Here is a 21,078-nt window from a genome sequence, read left to right on the forward strand (position 1 = left end):
AGTGTGACTTCAAGAGCCATCAAATAAATGGCTGTGTCAGAGACCTCTGTGCCTGTATATAGTTAACCATTTACTGCTCAATAATCCCTGAGAGCAAGGGTCAGGCAGCGTGGCCTCGGGAGCCCCCAATTAAAAAGCTGTTTCAGTGACCTCTGCGCCTGTATATAGTTAACCATTTACTGCTCAATAATCCCTGGGAGCAAGGGACAGGCAGTGTGGTCCGGGAGCACCCATTTAAAAAGCTGTTTCAGAGACCACTTTGCTGTATATAGTTAACCATTTACTGCTCAATAATCCTTCGGAGCAGGGGACAGGCAGTGTGGCCTCGGGTGCCCCCAATTAAAAAGCGGTTTCAGAGACCTCTGTGCTGTATATAGTTAACCATTTACTGGTCAATAATCCCTGGGAGCAGGGGACAGGCAGCGTGGCCTCGGGAGCACACAGTTAAAAAGGGGTTTCTGAGACCTCTGTGCTGTATATAGTTAACCATTTACTGCTCAATAATCCCTGGGAGCAGGGGACAGGCAGTGAGGCCTTGGGAGCCCCCAACTAAAAAGCTGTTTCAGAGACCTCTGTGCTGTATATAATTAACCATTTACTTCTCACTAATCCCTGGGAGCAGGGGACAGGCAGTTTGGCCTCGGGAGCCCCCAATTCAAAAGCTGTTTCAGAGACCTCTGTGCTGTATATAGTTAACCATTTACTGCTCAATAATCCCTCGGAGCAGGAGACAGGCAGTGTGGTCTGGGAGACCCCAATTAAAAAGCTGTTTCAGAGACCTCTGTACTGTACAGAGTTATCCATTTACTTCTCAATAATCCCTGGGAGAAGGGGACAGGCAGGTTGGCCTCGGGAGCCCAAAATTAAAAAGCTGTTTCCGAGATCTCTGTGCTGTATACAGTTAACCATTTACTGATCAATAATCCCTGGGAGCAGGGGACAGGCAGTGTGGCCTCGGGAGCCCCCAATTAAAAGGCTGTTTCAGAGACCTCTGTGCTGTACATAGTTACCCATTTACTGCTCAATAATCCCTGGGAGCAGGGCTCAGGCAGTGTGGTCTCGAGAGCCCCCAATTAAAAAGCTGTTTCAGAGACCTATGTGCTGTATATAGTTAACCATTTACTGGTCAATAATCCCTGGGAGCAGGGGACAGGCAGCGTGGCCTCGGGAGCACACAGTTAAAAAGGGGTTTCTGAGACCTCTGTGCTGTATATAGTTAACCATTTACTGCTCAATAATCCCTGGGAGCAGGGGACAGGCAGTGAGGCCTTGGGAGCCCCCAATTAAAAAGCTGTTTCAGAGACCTCTGTGCTGTATATAATTAACCATTTACTTCTCACTAATCCCTGGGAGCAGGGGACAGGCAGTTTGGCCTCGGGAGCCCCCAATTCAAAAGCTGTTTCAGAGACCTCTGTGCTGTATATAGTTAACCATTTACTGCTCAATAATCCCTCGGAGCAGGAGACAGGCAGTGTGGTCTGGGAGACCCCAATTAAAAAGCTGTTTCAGAGACCTCTGTGCTGTACAGAGTTATCCATTTACTTCTCAATAATCCCTGGGAGCAGGGGACAGGCAGGTTGGCCTCGGGAGCCCCCAATTAAAAAGCTGTTTCCGAGATCTCTGTGCTGTATACAGTTAACCATTTACTGCTCAATAATCACTGGGAGCAGTGGACAGGCAGTGTGGCCTCGGGAGACCCCAATTAAAAGGCTGTTTCAGAGTCCTCTGTGCTGTACATAGTTACCCATTTACTGCTCAATAATCCGTGGGAGCAGGGGTCAGGCAGTGTGGTCTCGAGAGCCCCCAATTAAAAAGCTGTTTTAGAGACCTATGTGCTGTATATAGTTAACCATTTACTGCTCAATAATCCCTGGGAGCAGGGGACAGGCAGTGTGGCCTCGGGAGCCCCCAGTTAAAAAGGTGTTTCAGATACCTCTGTGCTGTATATAGTTAACCATTTACTGCTCAATAATCCCTGGGAGCAGGGGACAGGCAGTGTGGCTCCGGGAGCACCCAAGTAAAATGTTGTTTCAGAGACCTCTGTGCCTGTATATAGTTAACCATTTACTGCTCAATAATCCCTCGGAGTAGGGGACAGGCAGTGTGGTATGGGAGACCGCAATTAAAAAGCTGTTTCAGAGACCTCTGTGCTGTATATAGTTAAGCATTTACTGCTCAATAATCCCTGGGAGCAGGGGACAGGCAGTTTGGCCTTGGGTGTCACCAATTAAAAAGCTGTTTCAGAGACCTTTGTGCCTGTATATAGTTAACCATATACTGCTCAATAATCACTGGGAGCAGGGGACAGGCAGTGTGGCCTCGGGGGCCCCCAATTAAAAAGCTGTTTCAGAGAACTCTGTGCTGTATGTAATTAACCATTTACTTCTCAATAATCCCTGGGAGCAGGGGACAGGCAGTGTGGCCTCGGGAGCCCCCAATTAAAAAGCTGTTTCAGAGACCTCTGTGCTGTATATAGTTAACCATTTACTGCTCAATAATCCCTGGGAGCAGGGGACAGGCAGTGTTGTCCGGGAGCCCCCAATTAAAATGCTGTGTCAGAGAACACTGCGCGTGTATATAGTTAACCATTTACTGCTCAATAATCCCTTGGAGCAGGGGAAAGGCAGTGTGGCCTCGCAGCACCCAATGAAAAAGCTGTTTGGGAGACCTCTTTGCTGTATACAGTTAACCATTTACTTCCCAATAATCCCTGGCAGCAGGGGAAAGGCAGTGTGGCTTCAAGAGCCCTCAATTAAATGGCTGTTTCAGAGACCTCTGTGCCTGTATGTAGTTAACCATTTACTGCTCAATAATCCCTGAGAGCAAGGGTCAGGCAGCGTGGCCTCGGGAGCCCCCAATTAAAAAGCTGTTTCAGAGACCTCTGTGCTGTACAGAGTTATCCATTTACTTCTCAATAATCCCTGGGAGCAGGGGACAGGCAGTGTGGCCTCGGTAGCCCCCAATTAAAAAGCTGTATCCGCGATCTCTGTGCTGTTTCCAGTTAACCATTTACCGCTCAATAATCCCTGGGAGCAGGGGACAGGCAGTGTGGCCTCGGGAGCCCCCAATTAAAAGGCTGTTTCAGAGACCTCTGTGCTGTACATAGTTACCCATTCACTGCTCAATAATCCGTGGGAGCAGGGGTCAGGCAGTGTGGTCTCGAGAGCCCCCAATTAAAAAGCAGTTTCAGAGACCTATGTGCTGTATATAGTTAACCATTTACTGGTCAATCATCCCTGGGAGCAGGGGACAGGCAGCGTGGCCTCAGGAGCACACAGTTAAAAAGGGGTTTCTGAGACCTCTGTGCTGTATATAGTTAACCATTTACTGCTCAATAATCCCTGGGAGCAGGGGACAGGCAGTTCGGCCTCGGGTGCCCAGAATTAAAAAGCTGTTTCAGAGACCTCTGTGCTGTATATAGTTAACCATTTATTGCTCAATAATCCCTGGGAGCAGGGGACAGGCAGTGAGGCCTCGGGAGCCCCCAATTAAAAAGCTGTTTCAGAGGCCTCTGTGCTGTATATAGTTAACCGTGTACTTCCCAATAATCCCTGGGAGCAGTGGACAGCCAGTGAGGCCTTGGGAGCCCCCAATTAAAAAGCTGTTTCAGAGACCACTGTGCTGTATATAATTAACCATTTACTTCTCAATAATCCCTGGGAGCAGGGTACAGGCAGTGTGGCCACGGGAGCCCCCAATTAAAAAGCTGTTTCAGAGACCTCTGTTCCTGTATATAGTTAACCATTTACTGCTCAATAATCCCTCGGAGCAGGGGACAGGCAGTTTGGTCTCGGGAGCCCCCAATTAAAAAGCTGTTTCAGAGACCTCTGTGCTGTATATTGTTAGCCATTCACTGCTCAATAATCCCTGGGAGCAGGGGACAGGCAGTGTGGTCTGGGAGACCCCAATTAAAAAGCTGTTTCAGAGACCTCTGTGCTGTACAGAGTTATCCATTTAATTCTCAATAATCCCTGGGAGAAGGGGACAGGCAGGTTGGCCTCGGGAGCCCCCAATTAAAAAGCTGTTTCCGAGATCTCTGTGCTGTATACAGTTAACCATTTACTGCTCAATAATCCCTGGGAGCAGGGGATAGGAAGTGTGGCCTCGGGAGCCCCCAGTTAAAAAGGTGTTTCAGATACCTCTGTGCTGTATATAGTTAACCATTTACTGCTCAATAATCCCTGGGAGCAGGGGACAGGCAGTGTGGCCTCGGGAGCCCCCAATTAAAAAGCTGTTTCAGAGGCCTCTGTGCTGTATATAGTTAACCATTTACTGCTCAATAATCCCTGGGAGCAGGGGTCAGGCAGTGTGGCCTCGGGAGCCCCCAGTTAAAAAGTTGTTTCAGAGACCTCTGTGCTGTACGTAGTTAACCATTTACTTCCCAATAATCCCTGGGAGCAGGGGACAGGCAGTGTGGCCTCGGGAGCCCCCAGTTAAAAAGGTGTTTCAGATACTCTGTGCTGTATATAGCTAACCATTTACTGCTCAATAATCGATGGGAGCAGGGGACAGGCAGTGTGGCCTCGGGAGCCCCCAATTAAAAAGCTGTTTCAGAGACTTCTGTGCCTGAATATAGTTAACCATTTACTGCTCAATAATCCCGAGGAGCAGGGGACAGGCAGTGTGCCCTCGGGAGCCCCCAATTAAAAAGCTGTTTCAGAGACCTCTGTGCTGTACATAATTAACCATTTACTTCTCAATAATCCCTGGGAGCAGGGGACAGGCAGTGTGGCTCCGGGAGCCCCCAATTAAAAAGCTGTTTCAGAGACCTCTGTGCAGTATATAGTTAACCATTTGCTTCTCAATAATCCCTGGGAGCAGGGGACAGGCAGTGTGGCTCCGGGAGCCCCCAATTAAAATGCTGTTTCAGAAACCTCTGTGCCTGTATACAGTTAACCATTTACTGCTCAATAATCCCTGGGAGCAGGGGACAGGCAGTGTGGCTCCGGGAGCCCCCAATTAAAAAGCAGTTTCAGAGACCTCTGTGCTGTATATAGTTAACCATTTACTGCTCAATAATCCCTGGGAGCAGGGGACAGGCAGTGTTGTCCGGGAGCCCCCAATTAAAATGCTGTGTCAGAGAACACTGCGCGTGTATATAGTTAACCATTTACTGCTCAATAATCCCTTGGAGCAGGGGACAGGCAGTGTGGCCTCACAGCACCCAATGAAAAAGCTGTTTGGGAGACCTCTGTGCTGTATACAGTTAACCATTTACTTCCCAATAATCCCTGGCAGCAGGGGAAAGGCAGTGTGGCTTCAAGAGCCCTCAATTAAATGGCTGTTTCAGAGACCTCTGTGCCTGTATATAGTTAACCATTTACTGCTCAATAATCCCTGAGAGCAAGGGTCAGGCAGCGTGGCCTCGGGAGCCCCCAATTAAAAAGCTGTTTCAGAGACCTCTGTGCTGTACAGAGTTATCCATTTACTTCTCAATAATCCCTGGGAGCAGGGGACAGGCAGTGTGGCCTCGGGAGCCCCCAATTAAAAAGCTGTTTCCGCGATCTCTGTGCTGTTTCCAGTTAACCATTTACCGCTCAATAATCCCTGGGAGCAGGGGACAGGCAGTGTGGCCTCGGGAGCCCCCAATTAAAAGGCTGTTTCAGAGACCTCTGTGCTGTACATAGTTACCCATTCACTGCTCAATAATCCGTGGGAGCAGGGGTCAGGCAGTGTGGTCTCGAGAGCCCCCAATTAAAAAGCAGTTTCAGAGACCTATGTGCTGTATATAGTTAACCATTTACTGGTCAATAATCCCTGGGAGCAGGGGACAGGCAGCGTGGCCTCAGGAGCACACAGTTAAAAAGGGGTTTCTGAGACCTCTGTGCTGTATATAGTTAACCATTTACTGCTCAATAATCCCTGGGAGCAGGGGACAGGCAGTTCGGCCTCGGGTGCCCAGAATTAAAAAGCTGTTTCAGAGACCTCTGTGCTGTATATAGTTAACCATTTATTGCTCAATAATCCCTGGGAGCAGGGGACAGGCAGTGAGGCCTCGGGAGCCCCCAATTAAAAAGCTGTTTCAGAGACCTCTGTGCTGTACAGAGTTATCCATTTAATTCTCAATAATCCCTGGGAGAAGGGGACAGGCAGGTTGGCCTCGGGAGCCCCCAATTAAAAAGCTGTTTCCGAGATCTCTGTGCTGTATACAGTTAACCATTTACTGCTCAATAATCCCTGGGAGCAGGGGATAGGCAGTGTGGCCTCGGGAGCCCCCAGTTAAAAAGGTGTTTCAGATACCTCTGTGCTGTATATAGTTAACCATTTACTGCTCAATAATCCCTGGGAGCAGGGGACAGGCAGTGTGGCCTCGGGAGCCCCCAATTAAAAAGCTGTTTCAGAGGCCTCTGTGCTGTATATAGTTAACCATTTACTGCTCAATAATCCCTGGGAGCAGGGGTCAGGCAGTGTGGCCTCGGGAGCCCCCAGTTAAAAAGTTGTTTCAGAGACCTCTGTGCTGTACGTAGTTAACCATTTACTTCCCAATAATCCCTGGGAGCAGGGGACAGGCAGTGTGGCCTCGGGTGCCCCCAATTAAAAAGCTGTTTCCGCGATCTCTGTGCTGTTTCCAGTTAACCATTTACCGCTCAATAATCCCTGGGAGCAGGGGACAGGCAGTGTGGTCTCGGGAGCCCCCAATTAAAAGGCTGTTTCAGAGACCTCTGTGCTGTACATAGTTACCCATTCACTGCTCAATAATCCGTGGGAGCAGGGGTCAGGCAGTGTGGTCTCGAGAGCCCCCAATTAAAAAGCAGTTTCAGAGACCTATGTGCTGTATATAGTTAACCATTTACTGGTCAATAATCCCTGGGAGCAGGGGACAGGCAGCGTGGCCTCAGGAGCACACAGTTAAAAAGGGGTTTCTGAGACCTCTGTGCTGTATATAGTTAACCATTTACTGCTCAATAATCCCTGGGAGCAGGGGACAGGCAGTTCGGCCTCGGCTGCCCAGAATTAAAAAGCTGTTTCAGAGACCTCTGTGCTGTATATAGTTAACCATTTATTGCTCAATATCCCTGGGAGCAGGGGACAGGCAGTGAGGCCTCGGGAGTCCCCAATTAAAAAGCTGTTTCAGAGGCCTCTGTGCTGTATATAGTTAACCGTGTACTTCCCAATAATCCCTGGGAGCAGTGGACAGCCAGTGAGGCCTTGGGAGCCCCCAATTAAAAAGCTGTTTCAGAGACCTCTGTGCTGTATATAATTAACCATTTACTTCTCAATAATCCCTGGGAGCAGGGTACAGGCAGTGTGGCCACGGGAGCCCCCAATTAAAAAGCTGTTTCAGAGACCTCTGTGCTGTATATAGTTAACCATTTACTGCTCAATAATCCCTCGGAGCAGGGGACAGGCAGTTTGGTCTCGGGAGCCCCCAATTAAAAAGCTGTTTCAGAGACCTCTGTGCTGTATATTGTTAGCCATTCACTGCTCAATAATCCCTGGGAGCAGGGGACAGGCAATGTGGTCTGGGAGACCCCAATTAAAAAGCTGTTTCAGAGACCTCTGTGCTGTACAGAGTTATCCATTTAATTCTCAATAATCCCTGGGAGAAGGGGACAGGCAGGTTGGCCTCGGGAGCCCCCAATTAAAAAGCTGTTTCCGAGATCTCTGTGCTGTATACAGTTAACCATTTACTGCTCAATAATCCCTGGGAGCAGGGGATAGGCAGTGTGGCCTCGGGAGCCCCCAGTTAAAAAGGTGTTTCAGATACCTCTGTGCTGTATATAGTTAACCATTTACTGCTCAATAATCCCTGGGAGCAGGGGACAGGCAGTGTGGCCTCGGGAGCCCCCAATTAAAAAGCTGTTTCAGAGGCCTCTGTGCTGTATATAGTTAACCATTTACTGCTCAATAATCCCTGGGAGCAGGGGTCAGGCAGTGTGGCCTCGGGAGCCCCCAGTTAAAAAGTTGTTTCAGAGACCTCTGTGCTGAACGTAGTTAACCATTTACTTCCCAATAATCCCTGGGAGCAGGGGACAGGCAGTGTGGCCTCGGGAGCCCCCAGTTAAAAAGGTGTTTCAGATACTCTGTGCTGTATTCGCTAACCATTTACTGCTCAATAATCGATGGGAGCAGGGGACAGGCAGTGTGGCCTCGGGAGCCCCCAATTAAAAAGCTGTTTCAGAGACTTCTGTGCCTGAATATAGTTAACCATTCACTGCTCAATAATCCCGAGGAGCAGGGGACAGGCAGTGTGGCCTCGGGAGCCCCCAATTAAAAAGCTGTTTCAGAGACCTCTGTGCTGTACATAATTAACCATTTACTTCTCAATAATCCCTGGGAGCAGGGGACAGGCAGTGTGTCTCCGGGAGCCCAAATTAAAAAGCTGTTTCAGAGACCTCTGTGCAGTATATAGTTAACCATTTGCTTCTCAATAATCCCTGGGAGCAGGGGACAGGCAGTGTGGCTCCGGGAGCCCCCAATTAAAATGCTGTTTCAGAAACCTCTGTGCCTGTATACAGTTAACCATTTACTGCTCAATAATCCCTGGGAGCAGGGGACCGGCAGTGTGGCTCCGGGAGCCCCCAATTAAAAAGCAGTTTCAGAGACCTCTGTGCTGTATGTCGTTAACCATTTACTGCTCAATAATCCCTGGGAGCAGGGGACAGGCAGTGTGGCCTCGGGAGCTCCCAATTAAAAAGCTGTTTCAGAGACCTCTGTGCTGTATATAATTAAACATTAACTGCTCAATTATCCCTGGGCGCAGGGGACAGGCAGTGTGGCCTCGGGAGCCCCCAATTAAAAAGCTGTTTCAGAAACCTCTGTGCTGTATTTAGTGAACCATTTACTGCTCAATAATCCCTCGGAGCAGGGGACAGGCAGTGTGGTCTGGGAGACCCCAATTAAAAAGCTGTTTCAGAGACCTCTGTGCTGTATATAGTTAAGCATTTACTGCTCAATAATCCATGGGAGCAGGGGACAGGCAGTGTGGCCTCGGGGGCCCCCAATTAAAAAGCTGTTTCAGAGACCTTTATGCCTGTATATAGTTAACCAATTCCTGCTCAATAATCCCTGGAAGCAGGGGGAAGGCAGTTTGGCCTCGGGAGCCCCCAATTAAAAAGCTGTTTCAGAGACCTCTATGCTGTATATAGTTAACCGTGTACGTCCCAATAATCCCTGGGAGCAGGAAACAGGTAGTTTGGATTCGGGTGCCCCCAATTAAAAAGCTCTTTCAGAGACCTCTATGCTGTATATAGTTAACCGTGTACTTTCCAATAATCCCTGGGAGCAGGGGACAGCCAGTGAGGCCTTGGGAGCCCCCAATTAAAAAGCTGTTTCAGAGACCTCTGTGCTGTATATAATTAACCATTTACTTCTCAATAATCCCTGAGAGCAGGGGACAGGCAGTGTGGCCTCGGGAGCCCCCAATTAAAAAGCTGTTTCAGTAATCTCTGCGCCTGTATATAGTTAACCATTTACTGCTCAATAATCCCTCGGAGCAGGGGACAGGCAGTGTGGTCCGGGAGCCCACAATTAAAAAGCTGTTTCAGAGACCTCTGTGCAGTATATAATTAACCAATTACTGCTCAATAATCCCTGGGAGCAGGGGACAGGCAGTGCGGCCTCGGGGGCCCCAATTAAAAAGCTGTCTCAGGGACCTCTGTGCTGTATATAGTTAACCATTTACTGCTCAATAATCCCTGGGAGGAGGGGACAGGCAGTGTGGCCTCGGGAGCCCCAATTAAAATGCTGTTTCAGAGACTTCTGTGCTGTATATAGTTAACCATTTACTGCTCAATAATCCCTGGGAGCAGGGGACAGGCAGTGTGGTTACGGGAGCCCCCAATTAAAAAGCTGTTTCAGAGACCTCTGTGCCTATATATAGTTAACCATTTACTGCCCAATAATCCCTGGGAGCAGGGTACAGGCAGTGTGGCCTCGGGAGCCCCCAATTAAAAGGCTGTTTCAGAGACATCTGTGCTGTACAAGGTTAACCATTTCTTGCTCAATAATCCCTGGGAGCAGGGGACAGGCAGTGTGGCCTCGGGAGCCCCCAGTTAAAAAGGTGTTTCAGATACTCTGTGCTGTATATAGTTAACCATTTACTGCTCAATAATCGATCGGAGCAGGGGACAGGCAGTGTGGGCTCGGGAGCCCCCAATTAAAAAGCTGTTTCACAGACTTCTGTGCCTGAATATAGTTAACCATTTACTGCTCAATAATACCTAGGAGCAGGGGACAGGCAGTGTGGCCTCGGGAGCCCCCAATTAAAAAGCTGTTTCAGAGACCTCTGTGCTGTATATAATTAACTATTTACTTCTCAATAATCCCTGGGAGCAGGGGACAGGCAGTGTGTCTCCGGGAGCCCCCAATTAAAAAGCTGTTTCAGAGACCTCTGAGCAGTATATAGTTAACCATTTGCTTCTCAATAATCCCTGGGAGCAGGGGACAGGCAGTGTGGTCCGGGAGCCCCCAATTAAAACGCTGTTTCAGAGACCTCTGTGCTGTATATAGTTAATCATTTACTGCTCAATAATCCCTGGGAGCAGGGGACAGACAGTGTGGTTTCGGGAGCCCCCAATTAAAAAGCTGTTTCAGAGACCTCTGTGCCTGGACATAGTTAACCATTTACTGCTCAATAATCCCTGGAAGCAGTGGGAAGGCAGTTTGGCCTCGGAAGCCCCCAATTAAAAAGCTGTTTCAGAGACCTCTGTGCCATTATATAGTTCACCATTTACTGCTCAATAATCCCTGGGAGCAGGGGACAGGCAGTGTGGCCTCGGGAGCCCCCAATTAAAAAGCTGCTTCAGAGACCTCTGTGCTGTATGTAATTAAGCATTTGCTTCTCAATAATCCCTGGGAGCAGGGGACAGGCAGTGTGGCCTCGGGAGCCCCCAATTAAAAAGCTGTTTCAGAGACCTCTGTGCTGTATATAATTAACCATTTACTGCTCAATAATCCCTGGGAGCAGGGGACAGGCAGTGTGGTCCGGGAGCCCCCAATTAAAATGCTGTGTCAGAGAACACTGCGCGTGTATGTAGTTAACCATTTACTGCTCAATAATCCCTTGGAGGAGGGGACAGGCAGTGTGGCCTCGCAGCACCCAATGAAAAAGCTGTTTGGGAGAACTCTGTGCTGTATACAGTTAACCATTTACTTCCCAATAATCCCTGGCAGCAGGGGAAAGGCAGTGTGGTTTCAGGAGCCCCCAATTAAATGGCTGTGTCAGAGACCTCTATGCTGTACGTATTTAACCATTTACTGCTCAATAATCCCTGGGAGCAGGGGTCAGGCAGTGTGGTCTCGAGAGCCCCCAATTAAAAAGCTGTTTTAGAGACCTATGTGCTGTATATAGTTAACCATTTACTGCTCAATAATCCCTGGGAGCAGGGGACAGGCAGTGTGGCCTCGGGAGCCCCCAGTTAAAAAGGTGTTTCAGATACCTCTGTGCTGTATATAGTTAACCATTTACTGCTCAATAATCCCTGGGAGCAGGGGACAGGCAGTGTGGCTCCGGGAGCACACAATTAAAATGTTGTTTCAGAGACCTCTGTTCCTGTATATAGTTAACCATTTACTGCTCAATAATCCCTCGGAGCAGGGGACAGGCAGTGTGGTCTGGGAGACCCCAATTAAAAAGCTGTTTCAGAGACCTCTGTGCTGTATATAGTTGAGCATTTACTGCTCAATAATCCCTGGGAGCAGGGGACAGGCAGTTTGGCCTTGGGTGTCACCAATTAAAAAGCTGTTTCAGAGACCTTTGTGCCTGTATATAGTTAACCATATACTGCTCAATAATCACTGGGAGCAGGGGACAGGCAGTGTGGCCTCGGGGGCCCCCAATTAAAAAGCTGTTTCAGAGAACTCTGTGCTGTATGTAATTAACCATTTACTTCTCAATAATCCCTGGGAGCAGGGGACAGGCAGTGTGGCCTCGGGAGCCCCCAATTAAAAAGCTGTTTCAGAGACCTCTGTGCTGTATATATTTAACCATTTACTGCTCAATAATCCCTGGCAGCAGGGGACAGGCAGTGTGGTCCGGGAGCCCCCAATTAAAATGCTGTGTCAGAGAACACTGCGCGTGTATATAGTTAACCATTTACTGCTCAATAATCCCTTGGAGCAGGGGACAGGCAGTGTGGCCTCGCAGCACCCAATGAAAAAGCTGTTTGGGAGACCTCTGTGCTGTATACAGTTAACCATTTACTTCCCAATAATCCCTGGCAGCAGGGGAAAGGCAGTGTGGCTTCAAGAGCCCTCAATTAAATGGCTATTTCAGAGACCTCTGTGCCTGTATATAGTTAACCATTTACTGCTCAATAGTCCCTGAGAGCAAGGGTCAGGCAGCGTGGCCTCGGGAGCCCCCAATTAAAAAGCTGTTTCAGAGACCTCTGTGCTGTACAGAGTTATCCATTTACTTCTCAATAATCCCTGGGAGCAGGGGACAGGCAGTGTGGCCTCGGGAGCCCCCAATTAAAAAGCTGTTTCCGTGATCTCTGTGCTGTTTCCAGTTAACCATTTACCGCTCAATAATCCCTGGGAGCAGGGGACAGGCAGTGTGGCCTCGGGAGCCCCCAATTAAAAGGCTGTTTCAGAGACCTCTGTGCTGTACATATTTACCCATTTACTGCTCAATAATCCCTGGGAGCAGGGGTCAGGCAGTGTGGTCTCGAGAGCCCCCAATTAAAAAGCTGTTTCAGAGACCTATGTGCTGTATATAGTTAACCATTTACTGGTCAATAATCCCTGGGAGCAGGGGACAAGCAGCGTGGCCTCGGGAGCACACAGTTAAAAAGGGGTTTCTGAGACCTCTGTGCTGTATATAGTTAACCATTTACTGCTCAATAATCCCTGGGAGCAGGGGACAGGCAGTGAGGCCTCGGGAGCCCCCAATTAAAAAGCTGTTTCAGAAGCCTCTGTGCTGTATATAGTTAACCGTGTACTTCCCAATAATCCCTGGGAGCAGTGGACAGCCAGTGAGGCCTTGGTAGCCCCCATATAAAAATGTTGTTTCAGAGACCTCTGTGCTGTATATAATTAACCATTTACTTCTCACTAATCCCTGGGAGCAGGGGACAGGCAGTGTGGCCTCGGGAGCCCCCAATTAAAAAGCTGTTTCAGAGACCTCTGTGCTGTATATAATTAACCATTTACTTCTCACTAATCCCTGGGAGCAGGGGACAGGCAGTGTGGCCACGGGAGCCCCCAATTAAAAAGCTGTTTCAGAGACCTCTGTTGCTGTATATAGTTAACCATTTACTGCTCAATAATCCCTCGGAGCAGGGGACAGGCAGTTTGGTCTCGGGAGCCCCCAATTAAAAAGCATTTTCAGAGACCTCTGTGCTGTATATTGTTAGCCATTCACTGCTCAATAATCCCTGGGAGCAGGGGACAGGCAGTGTGGTCTGGGAGACCCCAATTAAAAAGCTGTTTCAGAGACCTCTGTGCTGTATATAGTTAACCATTTACTGCTCAATAATCCCTGGGAGCAGGGGACAGGCAGGGTGGCCTCGGGAGCCCCCAATTAAAAAGCTGTTTCAGAGGCCTCTATGCTGTATATAGTTAACCGTGTGCTTCCCAATAATCCCTGGGAGCAGGGGACAGCCAGTGAGGCCTTGGGAGCCCCCAATTAAAAAGCTGTTTCAGAGACCTCTGTGCTGTATATTGTTAGCCATTCACTGCTCAATAATCCCTGGGAGCAGGGGACAGGCAGTGTGGTCTGGGAGACCCCAATTAAAAAGCTGTTTCAGAGACCTCTGTGCTGTATATAGTTAAGCATTTACTGCTCAATAATCCCTGGGAGCAGGGGACAGGCAGTTTGGCCTTGGGTGTCACCAATTAAAAAGCTGTTTCAGAGACCTTTGTGCCTGTATATAGTTAACCATATACTGCTCAATAATCCCTGGGAGCAGGGGACAGGCAGTGTGGCCTCGGGGGCCCCCAATTAAAAAGCTGTTTCAGAGAACTCTGTGCTGTATGTAATTAACCATTTACTTCTCAATAATCCCTGGGAGAAGGGGACAGGCAGTGTGGCCTCGGGAGCCCCCAATTAAAAAGCTGTTTCAGAGACCTCTGTGCTGTATATAGTTAACCATTTACTGCTCAATAATCCCTGGGAGCAGGGGACAGGCAGTGTGGTCCGGGAGCCCCCAATTAAAATGCTGTGTCAGAGAACACTGCGCGTGTATATAGTTAACCATTTACTGCTCAATAATCCCTTGGAGCAGGGGACAGGCAGTGTGGCCTCGCAGCACCCAATGAAAAAGCTGTTTGGGAGACCTCTGTGCTGTATACAGTTAACCATTTACTTCCCAATAATCCCTGGCAGCAGGGGAAAGGAAGTGTGACTTCAAGAGCCCTCAAATAAATGGCTGTTTCAGAGACATCTGTGCCTGTATATAGTTAACCATTTACTGCTCAATAATCCCTGAGAGCAAGGGTCAGGCAGCGTGGCCTCGGGAGCCCCCAATTAAAAAGCTGTTTCAGTGACCTCTGCGCCTGTATATAGTTAACCATTTACTGCTCAATAATCCCTGGGAGCAAGGGACAGGCAGTGTGGTCCGTGAGCACCCATTTAAAAAGCTGTTTCAGAGACCACTTTGCTGTATATAGTTAACCATTTACTGCTCAATAATCCTTCGGAGCAGGGGACAGGCAGTGTGGCCTCGGGTGCCCCCAATTAAAAAGCGGTTTCAGAGATCTCTGTGCTGTACAGAGTTATCCATTTACTTCTCAATAATCCCTGGGAGCAGGGGACAGGCAGGTTGGCCTCGGGAGCCCAAAATTAAAAAGCTGTTTCCGAGATCTCTGTGCTGTATACAGTTAACCATTTACTGATCAATAATCCCTGGGAGCAGGGGACAGGCAGTGTGGCCTCGGGAGCCCCCAATTAAAAGGCTGTTTCAGAGACCTCTGTGCTGTACATAGTTACCCATTTACTGCTCAGTAATCCGTGGGAGCAGGGCTCAGGCAGTGTGCTCTCGAGAGCCCCCAATTAAAAAGCTGTTTCAGAGACCTATGTGCTGTATATAGTTAACCATTTACTGGTCAATAATCCCTGGGAGCAGGGGACAGGCAGCGTGGCCTCGGGAGCACACAGTTAAAAAAGGGTTTCTGAGACCTCTGTGCTGTATATAGTTAACCATTTCCTGCTCAATAATCCCTGGGAGCAGGGGACAGCCAGTGAGGCCTTGGGAGCCCCCAATTAAAAAGCTGTTTCAGAGACCTCCGTGCTGTATATAATTAACCATTTACTTCTCACTAATCCCTGGGAGCAGGGGACAGGCAGTGTGGCCTCGGGAGCCCCCAATTAAAAAGCTGTTTCAGAGACCTCTGTGCTGTATATAGTTAACCATTTACTGCTCAATAATCCCTCGGAGCATGGGACAGGCAGTGTGGTCTGGGAGACCCCAATTAAAAAGCTGTTTCAGAGACCTCTGTGCTGTACAGAGTTATCAATTTACTTCTCAATAATCCCTGGGAGCAGGGGACAGGCAGGTTGGCCTCGGGAGCCCCCAATTAAAAAGCTGTTTCCGAGATCTCTGTGCTGTATACAGTTAACCATTTACTGCTCAATAATCCCTGGGAGCAGGGGACAGGCAGTGTGGCCTCGGGAGCCCCCAATTAAAAGGCTGTTTCAGAGTCCTCTGTGCTGTACATAGTTACCCATTTACTGCTCAATAATCCGTGGGAGCAGGGGTCAGGCAGTGTGGTCTCGAGAGCCCCCAATTAAAAAGCTGTTTTAGAGACCTATGTGCTGTATATATTTAACCATTTACTGCTCAATAATCCCTGGGAGCAGGGGACAGGCAGTGTGGCCTCGGGAGCCCCCAGTTAAAAAGGTGTTTCAGATACCTCTGTGCTGTATATAGTTAACCATTTACTGCTCAATAATCCCTGGGAGCAGGGGACAGGCAGTGTGGCTCCGGGAGCACACAATTAAAATGTTGTTTCAGAGACCTCTGTGCCTGTATATAGTTAACCATTTACTGCTCAATAATCCCTCGGAGCAGGGGACAGGCAGTGTGGTCTGGGAGACCCCAATTAAAAAGCTGTTTCAGAGACCTCTGTGCTGTATATAGTTAAGCATTTACTGCTCAATAATCCCTGGGAGCAGGGGACAGGCAGTTTGGCCTTGGGTGTCACCAATTAAAAAGCTGTTTCAGAGACCTTTGTGCCTGTATATAGTTAACCATATACTGCTCAATAATCACTGGGAGCAGGGGACAGGCAGTGTGGACTCGGGGGCCCCCAATTAAAAAGCTGTTTCAGAGAACTCTGTGCTGTATGTAATTAACCATTTACTTCTCAATAATCCCTGGGAGCAGGGGACAGGCAGTGTGGCCTCGGGAGCCCCCAATTAAAAAGCTGTTTCAGAGACCTCTGTGCTGTATATATTTAACCATTTACTGCTCAATAATCCCTGGGAGCAGGGGACAGGCAGTGTGGTCCGGGAGCCCCCAATTAAAATGCTGTGTCAGAGAACACTGCGCGTGTATATAGTTAACCATTTACTGCTCAATAATCCCTTGGAGCAGGGGACAGGCAGTGTGGCCTCGCAGCACCCAATGAAAAAGCTGTTTGGGAGACCTCTGTGCTGTATACAGTTAACCATTTACTTCCCAATAATCCCTGGGAGCAGGGGACAGGCAGTGTGGCCTCGGGAGCCCCCAATTAAAAAGAGATCTCTGTGCTGTTTCCAGTTAACCATTTACCGCTCAATAATCCCTGGGAGCAGGGGACAGGCAGTGTGGCCTCGGGAGCCCCCAATTAAAAGGCTGTTTCAGAGACCTCTGTGCTGTACATATTTACCCATTTACTGCTCAATAATCCCTGGGAGCAGGGGTCAGGCAGTGTGGTCTCGAGAGCCCCCAATTAAAAAGCTGTTTCAGAGACCTATGTGCTGTATATAGTTAACCATTTACTGGTCAATAATCCATGGGAGCAGGGGACAAGCAGCGTGGCCTCGGGAGCACACAGTTAAAAAGGGGTTTCTGAGACCTCTGTGCTGTATATAGTTAACCATTTACTGCTCAATAATCCCTGGGAGCAGGGGACAGGCAGTTCGGCATCGGGTGCCCAGAATTAAAATGCTGTTTCAGAGACCTCTGTGCTGTATATAGTTAACCATTTATTGCTCACTAATCCCTGGGAGCAGGGGACAGGCACTGAGGCCTCGGGAGCCCCCAATTAAAAAGCTGTTTCAGAGGCCTCTGTGCTGTATATTGTTAACCGTGTACTTCCCAATAATCCCTGGGAGCAGTGGACAGCCAGTGAGGCCTTGGGAGCCCCCAATTAAAATGCTGTTTCAGAGACCTCTGTGCTGTATATAATTAACCATTTACTTCTCACTAATCCCTGGGAGCAGGGGACAGGCAGTGTGGCCTCGGGAGCCCCCAATTAAAAAGCTGTTTCAGAGACCTCTGTGCTGTACAGAGTTATCCATTTACTTCTCAATAATCCCTGGGAGCAGGGGACAGGCAGTGTGGCCTCGGGAGCCCCCAATTAAAAAGCTGTTTCCGAGATCTCTGTGCTGTTTGCAGTTAACCATTTACCGCTCAATAATCCCTGGGAGCAGGGGACAGGCAGTGTGGCCTCGGGAGCCCCCAATTAAAAGGCTGTTTCAGAGACCTCTGTGCTGTACATATTTACCCATTTACTGCTCAATAATCCCTGGGAGCAGGGGTCAGGCAGTGTGGTCTCGAGAGCCCCCAATTAAAAAGCTGTTTCAGAGACCTATGTGCTGTATATAGTTAACCATTTACTGGTCAATAATCCCTGGGAGCAGGGGACAAGCAGCGTGGCCTCGGGAGCACACAGTTAAAAAGGGGTTTCTGAGACCTCTGTGCTGTATATAGTTAACCATTTACTGCTCAATAATCCCTGGGAGCAGGGGACAGGCAGTTCGGCCTCGGGTGCCCAGAATTAAAATGCTGTTTCAGAGACCTCTGTGCTGTATATAGTTAACCATTTATTGCTCACTAATCCCTGGGAGCAGGGGACAGGCAGTGAGGCCTTGGGAGCCCCCAATTAAAAAGCTGTTTCAGAGGCCTCTGTGCTGTATAAAGTTAACCGTGTACTTCCCAATAATCCCTGGGAGCAGTGGACAGCCAGTGAGGCCTTGGGAGCCCCCAATTAAAAAGCTGTTTCAGAGACCTCTGTGCTGTATATAATTAACCATTTACTTCTCACTAATCCATGGGAGCAGGGAACAGGCAGTGTGGCCTCGGGAGCCCCCAATTAAAAAGCTGTTTCAGCGACCTCTATGCTGTATATAATTAACCATTTACTTCTCACTAATCCCTGGGAGCAGGGGACAGGCAGTGTGGCCTCGGGAGCCCCCAATTAAAAAGCTGTTTCAGAGACCTCTGTGCTGTATATAATTAACCATTTACTTCTCAATAATCCCTGGGAGCAGGGGTCAGGCAGTGTGGCCACGGGAGCCCCCAATTAAAAAGCTGTTTCAGAGACCTCTGTTCCTGTATATAGTTAACCATTTACTGCTCAATAATCCCTCGGAGCAGGGGACAGGCAGTTTGGTCTCGGGAGCCCCCAATTAAAAAGCATTTTCAGAGACCTCTGTGCTGTATATTGTTAGCCATTCACTGCTCAATAATCCCTGGGAGCAGGGGACAGGCAGTGTGGTCTGGGAGACCCCAATTAAAAAGCTGTTTCAGAGACCTCTGTGCTGTATACAGTTAACCATTTACTGCTCAATAATCCCTGGGAGCAGGGGTCAGGCAGTGTGGTCTCGAGAGCCCCCAATTAAAAAGCTCTTTTAGAGACCTATGTGCTGTATATAGTTAACCATTTACTGCTCAATAATCCCTGGGAGCAGGGGTAGGCTGTTTGGCCTTGGGAGTCGCCAATTAAAAAGCTGCTTCAGAGACATTTGTGCCTGTATATAGTTAACCAATTACTGCTCAATAATCCCTGGGAGCAGGGGTCAGGCAGTGTGGTCTCGAGAGCCCCCAATTAAAAAGCTGTTTCAGAGACCTATGTGCTGTATATAGTTAACCATTTACTGGTCAATAATCCCTGGGAGCAGGGGACAAGCAGCGTGGCCTCGGGAGCACACAGTTAAAAAGGGGTTTCTGAGACCTCTGTGCTGTATATAGTTAACCATTTACTGCTCAATAATCCCTGGGAGCAGGGGACAGGCAGTTCGGCCTCGGGTGCCCAGAATTAAAATGCTGTTTCAGAGACCTCTGTGCTGTATATAGTTAACCATTTATTGCTCGCTAATCCCTGGGAGCAGGGGACAGGCAGTGAGGCCTTGGGAGCCCCCAATTAAAAAGCTGTTTCAGAGGCCTCTGCGCTGTATAAAGTTAACCGTGTACTTCCCAATAATCCCTGGGAGCAGTGGACAGCCAGTGAGGCCTTGGGAGCCCCCAATTAAAAAGCTGTTTCAGAGACCTCTGTGCTGTATATAATTAACCATTTACTTCTCACTAATCCCTGGGAGCAGGGGACAGGCAGTGTGGCCTCGGGAGCCCCCAATTAAAAAGCTGTTTCAGAGACCTCTATGCTGTATATAATTAACCATTTACTTCTCACTAATCCCTGGGAGCAGGGGACAGGCAGTGTGGCCTCGGGAGCCCCCAATTAAAAAGCTGTTTCAGAGACCTCTGTGCTGTATATAATTAACCATTTACTTCTCAATAATCCCTGGGAGCAGGGGTCAGGCAGTGTGGCCACGGGAGCCCCCAATTAAAAATCTGTTTCAGAGACCTCTGTTCCTGTATATAGTTAACCATTTACTGCTCAATAATCCTTCGGAGCAGGGGACAGGCAGTTTGGTCTCGGGAGCCCCCAATTAAAAAGCATTTTCAGAGACCTCTGTGCTGTATATTGTTAGCCATTCACTGCTCAATAATCCCTGGGAGCAGGGGACAGGCAGTGTGGTCTGGGAGACCCAATTAAAAAGCTGTTTCAGAGACCTCTGTGCTGTATACAGTTAACCATTTACTGCTCAATAATCCCTGGGAGCAGGGGTCAGGCAGTGTGGTCTCGAGAGCCCCCAATTAAAAAGCTCTTTTAGAGACCTATGTGCTGTATATAGTTAACCATTTACTGCTCAATAATCCCTGGGAGCAGGGGTAGGCTGTTTGGCCTTGGGAGTCGCCAATTAAAAAGCTGTTTCAGAGACATTTGTGCCTGTATATAGTTAACCAATTACTGCTCAATAATCCCTGGAAGCAGGGGACAGGCAGCGTGGCCTCGGGAGCCCCCAATTAAAAAGCTGTTTCAGTGACCTCTGCGCCTGTATATAGTTAACCATTTACTGCTCAATAATCCCTGGGAGCAAGGGGCAGGCAGTGTGGTCCGGGAGCACCCATTTAAAAAGCTGTTTCAGAGACCTCTTTGCTGTAAATAGTTAACCATTTACTGCTCAATAATCCTTCGGAGCAGGGGACAGGCAGTGTAGCCTCGGGTGCCCCCAATTAAAAAGCTGTTTCAGAGACCTCTGTGCTGTACAGAGTTATCCATTTACTTCTCAATAATCCCTGCGAGCAGGGGACAGGCAGGTTGGCCTCGGGAGCCCCCAATAAAAAGCTGTTTCCGAGATCTCTGTGCTGTATACAGTTAACCATTTACTGCTCAATAATATCTGGGAGCAGGGGACAGGCAGTGTGGCCTCGGGAGCCCCCAAATAAAAGGCTGTTTCAGATACCTCTGTGCTGTACATAGTTACCCATTTACTGCTCAATAATCCCTGGGAGCAGGGGACAGGCAGTGTGGCCTCGGGAGCCCCCAATTATAATGCTGTTTCAGAGACCTCTGTGCCTGTATATAGTTAACCGTGTACTTCCCAATAATCCCTGGGAGCAGGGGACAGCCAGTGTGGCCTCGGGAGCCACCAATTAAAAAAACTGTTTTAGTGGCCTCTGTGCTGTATATAGTTAACCAATTACTGCTCAATAATCCCTCGGAGCAGGGGACAGGCAGTGTGGTCTGGGAGACCCCAATTAAAAAGCTGTTTCAGAGACCTCTGTGCTGTATACAGTTAACCATTTACTTCCCAATAATCCCTGGCAGCAGGGGAAAGGCAGTGTGGCTTCAAGAGCCCTCAATTAAATGGCTGTTTCAGAGACCTCTGTGCCTGAATATAGTTAACCATTTACTGCTCAATAATCCCTG

The sequence above is a fragment of the Scyliorhinus torazame genome, chromosome 5 (assembly GCF_047496885.1).
Source record: "Scyliorhinus torazame isolate Kashiwa2021f chromosome 5, sScyTor2.1, whole genome shotgun sequence".
NCBI lineage: Eukaryota > Metazoa > Chordata > Chondrichthyes > Carcharhiniformes > Scyliorhinidae > Scyliorhinus > Scyliorhinus torazame.